Source organism: Hydra vulgaris, chromosome 06, assembly GCF_038396675.1.
Source record: "Hydra vulgaris chromosome 06, alternate assembly HydraT2T_AEP".
In the NCBI taxonomy this organism is placed as follows: Eukaryota; Metazoa; Cnidaria; class Hydrozoa; order Anthoathecata; family Hydridae; genus Hydra; species Hydra vulgaris.
The window spans coordinates 42,131,432-42,140,877 of NC_088925.1; the positions used below are offsets into that span (position 1 = coordinate 42,131,432).

The 9,446-nt window shown below is 28.3% G+C and overlaps 1 long non-coding RNA gene across 1 annotated transcript; it reads right to left on the bottom strand.

Moving 5' to 3' along the window:
- Nucleotides 1-4,731: 4,731 nt before the first annotated feature.
- Nucleotides 4,732-8,437, bottom strand: LOC136081037 (uncharacterized). Its single transcript, XR_010638836.1, has 3 exons — nt 8,357-8,437; nt 5,897-5,942; nt 4,732-5,055 (listed from the first exon to the last, which is right to left on the bottom strand). It is a non-coding gene; the product is annotated as an uncharacterized LOC136081037 (long non-coding RNA).
- Between the last annotated feature and the right edge of the window lie 1,009 nt (nt 8,438-9,446).

The following is a 9,446-nucleotide window of genomic DNA, read 5'->3' on the forward strand; positions in this document are numbered from 1 at the left end:
TGTTTTTTTTTTGTTCATAAATAAATGTATCTTTCAAAATAAGTAACTTTCATGAGCATAAATCTCATGCAATAGGTTTTTGGTATTTCCGTAGCAATATATAAAAATCAATATAACAGATTTATTTTATACAGGTAGTTTGTCAGCTGATTTAACTTCCAGACTGCAATGCGAAGATTTGCTGAAACAGCTTTGCAGCAACAATGCGGTATATCACAAAAAATTTTATACAAATATTGATAACTTTCACTACCAGAGAGCATCTAAACGAAGAAAGACATTTGACACGACAGAAGAACTACCAATCCATAGCCATGGCACAAGGTCAAAATTTCAGGCCAACAACTATCAAAAAAATAGTTTCTTGTGTGAGTTGGTGGATAACAAAAATCTAAGTCAAGTGATGACTCTTGAACTAGATAATAAGGTTCGCAGTTGTGCTGAACTTCTATCAGATGCTAAGTTACTTGCAAAGCTGAGTGAAGGTGATCTGGTAGCTACTGAGGCTCATTATCATAACGCGTGTCTCAGCCAGTCATATAGCCGCATGCGTTCGTTACAAAAAGACCAACCAGTAATTAAAAGTGAAAACAACATTGTTTACGGGATTGTCCGAGGAGAGATAGTGAATATATCTATCAGTGCTATGAAGATGAATCAACTATTCCTGTGTTTCAACTTTCAGGACTATACCAATTATTGTGCAATCGTTTAAAGAGCTATGATATAAATTCAATATGTGAAAACAAAACAAGAATAAAAGAAAATATTTTAAACCTAGTACCAGTATTAGGAAAATTTAAAACAGGTGGAGAAGTTTTGCTAACATTTAAGGCAAACCTAGGAACTGCTATTTCTGATGCTTGTTATTTAATAAACGAGGAAGAGGGTTTATGTTTGGTAAAAACAGCAACTATTTTGCGAAACCAAATTTTTAAAGTCCTAAATACTAATAATGTTCCAATATTTTTGAATGGTTTAGATAGTAAACTAATCCCAAACACATCAAAAAGCTTTGTTAGAATGGTGCTATATGGAAAAGAGGTAAAAGATGTTAACATTAATTCAGCACATAGTAAAGTTGCATCTACTATTTCTCAACTCATATTTTACAATTGTTTAAAAAACAAAGTTCCAACCAAACAAGAAGAAAAATGTAAACGTCATAAAAAAGATAGAATTCCACTTTTTCCATTAAATATACATTCCAAAATAAGAAACAAAAGCATTGTAAATAATTTAGCAATGTTTGGAATTAGTGTACCTCAAACAAGAGGTGATGCCATTAAAACCGCACTTACATATCAACTATGTAAACTCTACAATGATAATAACATTGTGTGTCCTCCTTCACTTTTCGAAAATGTTTTTACAACTGCAGCAATCGATAACATTGATCACAACCCATCTTCTAGTACAGCTATCAAATCTTTTCATGGAACATCAATATCCATATTTCAACATGCTGAAGTAGAATTAGTTGTAAAGAAGTTTGATTATGATTTTTCGGGAAAAATTACAAAAAATGTTTTGGAGTTACCATCATATTACACTACAATAGAGCCTACTAAAGACCATTCTGTTGAATATCCATTACAAAGAATTAACTTCAACCAGTTCAAAAACTTTGACGCTTTAAGTAAATCAAGAGATTGGTTGACAGCTGTATTTAAAGTTTTACAAAAAAAATCAGAAGGGGAAGAAACAGCGAAAATATCTTGAGTAGCTTTTCATTCGAAGACAGTAAAAAGATAACCAGAAAATAAAGCATACTTCTATTTTATTTTATTTTATTAATGAATCTATCAACTCAACATCTATGGTTAGACAAACTTTTAACATTGTTAAAAAGTTTTAGCAAAAATCAACCCAGATCAAGTCTCCATAATAACCGCTGACCAACCAGTGTATGTATTAGGTAAACAAGTTCAGTGGCACTACCCAGAACTATATGGTGAAGATAAACTATTAATGATGATGAGCGGCTTACAATAGAAATGGTCTCATTATCTTTGGTTGGAGATTGGTTAGAAGACAGTAGTTGGTGTGATGCTATAGCTAAAGCCGGTATAACAACTTCTGGTCGAGCTGAATCTATGCTATCTGGTCGAAAAGTAAAACGCTCCAGGTATGCAGCTCAAGCTTCATTAGCTAGTTTATACTCACTATTGACTGAAGCATTTGAAAAATTATTTACACTTTTCTTTGAACTGTGGTTCCAACAATCACACGCACTACTCTAGATTTTTATTTCTGACATGAAGATGCTACTTCATTGACACCCTGGTTTACTCCAAGTTCTGCAAAGGTTTTTTCGCGTTTCAAAAGACAAGACGTGTATCACAATTTGAACTATTAAAACTTAATGCCTCCACTATATAAAATAAAGGGGTTTTGACTTGGAAGTCGCCCCAGGACCAAACAAATATTTTTAAAACAGTCTTTTTCTTTTTGAATTTTTTTAAATCATAGAGAATTTCCTGAAAGTTCCTGAAACCGGTATAACAATTTGAACTCTTTAAACTTATTGCCCCCACTATATAAAATAAAGGGGTTTGACTTGGGGGTTGCCCCAGGACCAAAAAAGTATTTTCAGAACGAGGTCTCTTTTCTTTTTGAATTCCTTTTGTTTTTAGACAATTTCCTGAAATTTTCAAGCTGGTATCACAATTTGAATTATTTATACTTAATGCCCCCTCTATATAAAATAAAATTCTTTAAGCCCATTTCACTAAAAATAGAAGACTCCAAACTCAAACCTAAAACATTGACAAGCGGGGTCCTTTTCTATATCAATTTGTATGGTTACAATTTGAATTATATATACTTAATGCCCCTTCTATAAAAAATGAAATTCTTTAAGCCCATTTCACTAAAAATAGAAGACTCCATAACTCAAAATCTAAAACGTTGACAACCGGGGTCCTTTTCTATATCAATTTGTATAGTTATTAACAACAATTTACCCAAGCTTTATGCTGGTATCACAATATGAGCAATTTTTATGCTTAGAGCCCCCACTATAAAAGCCGTGAATTGTCCTGAAAACGTTAACATTAAAAAAATCGTTAAATTTTTTTTTTTTAATTCGAGTTTAATTAACAATGTAAACATTTTTAGGCTGCTTTTTATTTTTAAGTACCTAATTGATCTTAAGTAAATAATAAATTATTGTAAATTATAAGTAACTCTTTTCGTAAAATGTTTTAAGCATTGTTGAATGGAAAACTTGTAATATCATTGTAGATTCATATTGTATGTACGTTTATAAGCATGTCGAAATTTAGCCATTTAAAAAAAAAAAAGAAAGACATAAATTCCGTATAAAAGTTATCTATACTTTATTATTTAAACAGTTTGGTGGTTAGTTTACGCAAAAAGTTGTATAGAATTTTAAAAGTCGAAAAAGATAAAGAAGTGAATAAGATAAATCTTTAAATTAATTTATGTTATATTGTTGTTTGAACAACTTTAAACACAACAGGTTATTAGCATTTTTATGGTCAGTTCTTAACAACTTCTTGGTTCTTTTATACCCACTTCTTCGCGACATCTCTTCATTCTTTTATAACTTCTTCTTCACGTGATAAAATGTTTCTTAACTTTTTTATAACCACCTTTTTATGTGATACAATTCTCGCATAATCTAGTTAGATTATGCGAGAAAGTGGTAAGGTTAGCTGTACAAGTACTAGAAAGATTGTATCACATAAAAAGGTGGTTATAAAAAAGTTAAGAAACATTTTATCACGTGAGGAAGAGGTTATAAAAGAATGAAGAGATGTCGCGAAGAAGTGGGTATAAAAGAACCAAGAAGTTGTTAAGAACTGACCATAAAAATGCTAATAACCTGTTGTGTTTAAAGTTGTTCAAACAACAATATAACATAAATTAATTTAAAGATTTATCTTAATCACTTCTTTATCTTTTTCGAACAACAGCTTATTTGCAAATTTATTTTTAATTCCAAAAAAAATTATGTGCATGACGTAAATATCAGTACATATTTCTTCACTAGAATAAAATTTATATCATTTTTTTGGCACGTCTTCATATTGATTTTCTTATAACATTCTTAATTGTCAAAAAATTCTTTAAGGATTTTTTTCTTATTTTTTGCAGGGTTAAATCAGTAACCATAGTATCAGAATCAGTATTAATATCAGTATCTTCTGTAGATGAGGTTTCGTTGTGGATGTTTCTGATTCTCTTTGATGGATGAATTTTTGTTGGGTTAGCTACTTTATTAGAACAATAGCCTGCTCTTCCTTGTGCTTCTATCTGCATATTGTAAAAATTTTTGTCTTTACTAGTTAGCCACACGCCTTTCAAATCAGTAATATCAAACAGTTGAGTAAAAGAAGTGTTAACTGATTTTTTGGTTTTTTTAAATATTTATCACTATCTGTTAATAAATTTTTTACTTTACAATAAACTGACTGCATTGATAAAGTAGGAAATAAAAATTTTTGCAACAATTCTCTCAGTTCTAAGCAAATTATTTTGATTCGATTTAACTTTGGCTTTTCTTAACGCAGAATTGATTTGAATCTTCTAATTACTGTAGCTTTAGATGAGATTTTTTTAAAACTGTTTAAATTGTCCATACTGACTACACGTTTTTTATTAACATTGTGAAATCTAATTTTTTCTAATTTCTTTTTTCAATTTTTCTTACTTTTGATAATTAAATTCTTTGATTACTTATATGACATTCTAAAAAATAAAGCGTTGATTGAAATTGAAATTATTCCGTTATATTAAAAAAGACAAATATTTGAAAAATATACGTTTTCACAATGAAATTTTATTATCTTTGATTTGCATGAAAGGCAGTATTACAAATATATTACGATTTATTATTATTTGTTAATGTTTTCATATATGAACCTCATTCAACATGACTGCCGGTGCGATTATTTTAGTTTGACGTCAAAGCGACTTAATGGATATCTTGAGATTATACTCTCGCGTTGATAATATAATTGATATTATATTAGAGGTTCTTTTAACCTTGTTGCAGGAAGAAAAGTCGTCTAGTACAGCTGCCAATACCTAAAAAAAACATAAATTAAAAACTACCGCTGTCCAATCAATTTATGATACATGTTCTATTTTCATTCAATTTGTAAATTTTAATTCATAATTCTACACACATTAAAATTTGCATAGCTCTTTGAGCGACCCAGCTTTAAATATGTTGTGAATTAAATAGTTAAGCTTAAGCTTAACTTAATCTTAAACTAATAAGCTTAATCTTAAACCAATAGAATAACTTAATCTTAAACAAATTTTTTAATAAAAAGCCATACAACTAAGAATCATTGCTAGCCACGCCGTTTGCGGTACCAATTTTGCAAGTCATTGCATAAGGTATATATTTTGAAATTTACAATACTTACTTGGATAATTTATATATCATGGCTTTACTTATTTAACCTTAACCTTCATTATTGTAAAAAAAGTTTAATTTTTAGAAATACTAAAATGCATTAAAAGTACTAAAATGCTTCAATACGTTTGCGAACAACAAAATATGCGTATTTCCTGAAGCGATCCAACGACACAAGATATATCTTTAACTACTGCTGATTTGCTTTATTTATAATAAGTTTATATATTTTTATTCTTTTTTGGTTTTAAAAATATTTGGAAATGAACTTTTTGAATAGTACTAATTTTTACTATGATATTATAGTAATATTTAGTATATATAATTATAAATAAAAGCAATTTTAAGTTTAAAATATTTTTGACGAGTCGTTAACTAAACCTAAAAATAAAAATTCGTTACAGTTAAAATTATCAAATAAAACCATAAATAAAATAATAAACTGAAGAATAAAAATTACACATAAAAGCAAAACAAAAAAAAAAAAAAATCTGTTTAAAATACCTTTTGAAATGATAAAAATATTTTCTGTTAAGTGGATGTTTTATACCTTTTTATAAAAAATAACATGGTAAATTTTATTTAGGTAATAAGACTAACAATATAAAAATAGTAAAAAAAGTTCTATATCATTATACTGTTATTATAACTAACGTTTTATAACATTATAACTTATACTGCCTAAATAATTATAAACTATTTAAGTAATTAATAAATTTAAAATTATTATTTTGACCTATCGGACAAAGCATGGACAATCTCAAACAAATCTTGATAATGCTAATCTAGCTGACGCAATAACAACACTTGTATGGGCGTACATATCAAAGTACCATGTGATGCGAACTTTATTTTGTCGGCAGAAATTTATTTAATTTAAATGTTCAAATTAAATAAAATTTTAACTTTTTAGTGCGATTATATAATTATCGCAATAATATAATTATAATATACTATAATACAAGTATATAAATAATTATATTACAGCGATTATATAATTATATATGAAATAAAAACACCAGTAGAATGAGAACCACTATATAAAATTTGATAAAAACTTGTACGAATGTAGCATATTGCTACATCAAACTCTTGATAAAATTTCAGTCAGATAGGTTAACTGGTTAAGAATTTAGGACAGTTTTAGTTTATATTTTGTTAGTTTTTTGCTACTTAAACCTTAAAACGTGACACAGTGACATTTGATCACTATTTTCAAAATAAAGGTTGCATATGTGTTCTATTATATAATAACAACAATTTTTTATTTTAATTGTTTCATTGCTACGTATACTATTTTCATTTTACAGACAAAAATATTGATTTGCTATTGAAGCGTGGTTTGAATTGGTTTATGCAATACGTAATCTCAACATTTCCTAATGTATAAACTATTGCCGAAATGAAAAAAATGAAAAAAAAGACCTTGAAATTTGCATCACAGGTCACTTTCGTGTGTACGCTATTACTCTATATAACTGGAGTTTTTGGGTTAGCTTAGTTGATAATATAAAGATCTGTGCTAACTGTAAGTGCCTTGCTAAATGAGGAAACATGTGAACACTGAGCTCAATTAAATCTAGCCTCGAATCCTTCAGCAATCTGGCAGGGTTGTTGCTCGTACAAAGTTCTTTTGCAGCGTCATTCGAAAACCAATTATCAGTAGGCCTGACCATGTTCTGATTTTGGAAATAATCCCACCGATGGAGTTGTATCCTCATAGGAGTTATAAATCATCTTTTCAAGATATTAAAACTGCATGGATAGAAGCTGTTTAGTGGCCGGCTTCCTTCCACATTTAACTGAGTCCGTATAATATGGGCCAGTTAGAGAGAAATGAATGCAGAAAGCTTCTTAAAAATGAGTTCATAACAACTTGTTGATGCAAACTTGGTTCCCAACAGTTTTTACATAATTGAAGCATTCAAAAGCTTTAAATTAGTTGTAAAAGCTTGCTTTGGATTTATCCTTTAGCCGGGTTTTGCTGAAATAATTAAAAATTTCAAAAGTCGTTCCTTAATGATAAATGATGCAAGCGTAAACAACCAAAATTCACACTGTCTACTACCACATCAAAGGTTTGATTAGTCGCATATGATTCTCTTAGGGCCCTATAATTAACAAACTGTTGAAATTGCTCATCAAGACTTTTATAAAAATTGGTCAAGATATACAAGGTGTGCTTTTATAAACATTGGTCAAGGTATAAACAAAACAATAATTATCCAGAGTACAAAAAAAGGTTGCTATGCTCCATACCTGATCTGAACAGTAAGCATCTTTAAAGAACTGCTACCATTACTCAATTTATTAGATTAGGCAGCAGAAAATCATAGCTTACGGTTTATAATGAACATTTTAACCATTTTAATCCCTAACTACTGTTAGTAAATATAAATTTTAAAATTGCATATAAAAATTTTGAAGAGCATTAGACTAAAAAGTATATGAAGGTACTTTGAATAAATTTCTTGTGGAGAAAATGAAAGACCATGTCCTACAATTTAATCAGATGGTATTTGATGGTAATATAATGTAAAAGATGAGGTTTATATAATTATCAGATTTGTATTATTATTAGATTCCGTATAAATCTTAGTAAGCAATAAGATTCCACGTAAACATTAATAGGATCTTACTCGGTGTTAAACTATAACAAATAGCTAAAAAAGCGTAACAAAAGAAAATTTTTTCTATAATAAAATGAAACTTTTATGTAAAAATGTAAAAATTTTAAAAAATTTTCTGTTGTCTGAGAACTAGCTTAATATTTTGAGTGTAGAATGGTATGGAATCAATACTATGTGTTTTTTTTACATATTCATCTCATTAAAGACGGAAGGAACATTTATTATATTTTACATATATTTTTACACACCTGTTTATGTTACTAAAACTTACTTTATATTTATCTTTATATTATCTTTATTTGGTTTCCTTTTAAAAATGGAATATATAAATTACCTGTCTTAAGCAATGTAATTGACTGTGCTCCAATGCCTAAAAAAAATCAAAAAAAAAAAAAAGATTGTAAAACAAATTTTAACAATAATATACATTTAAGTATTTTTATTGTGATCCAAGAAGACAAATATTTACATATTGCACAAACATTTGCACGAATAACAAATAGTTTTTTTTTTTTTAGTTTTACAAACCCTATTTAATCTTTACAAATAAATTTTTTTTTAAATGTCTATGTTATTAAAAACAATTAAAATGCTCAAACTCATTATCATTATCATTATCATGTCATTCGGAAAATAAAATGAAACTAAAATGTTAAACAAAGTTGCATCAATTTAACAACACAATAATGGAAAATTTAATACAAAAAGTATTCAATACTAGAAAACTTTAAAAAAAATGGGTTTATTTTTTAGTAAAAACCAGGCTAAAAAAATGTATTTAACTTTTAATAAAAAACATGAGCAGACTAAAAAAGCCTTACTTAACTTAAATATTTTAGATTAAAATAAAACATATCGCACTTTTATTCAATGCACAAATATATCTTTATTTCTTCTTTTAAAATTAATAAGCAATTAACAATTTTAAATTAGAGAAATGGCTCCCATAGATTTTTTTAAATTTACTTAGCTTCTAATCTAGTTTACACTAAGAGACATGCATAAAGTACGTGCGCAGTAAAACCACTGATATAGGACCCCCTCCCTCTTTAAATGCACCTGTATGCATTTAACTCTTCTCTTCCTTCTGTGTATGCAATTATTTTTGTTCACAAAATTAACCTCTACTCCCCAACGCATAAAATTTTCAAAACTTTTAAAAAACAAAAAAACTTTTAGTTTGTTCAACATTACCCTCTAACATTACTACTTAAATAACATAATACTAATTTTATAGAATTCGTAAAACTTAAACCTTTTGTTAAAAAAAGAAATCAAGTTTCATGTTTTCATTTTTCAAAGAGAAAGAGATTAAACTGCGGTACGTAGTGACTGTCTTAATCTCCTTCCCTCCCTTTTAAGAATTCGCTTCGGGGTAACCCTCCCTCCTCCTATACTTATGTACTTACTTTATGAATACTCCT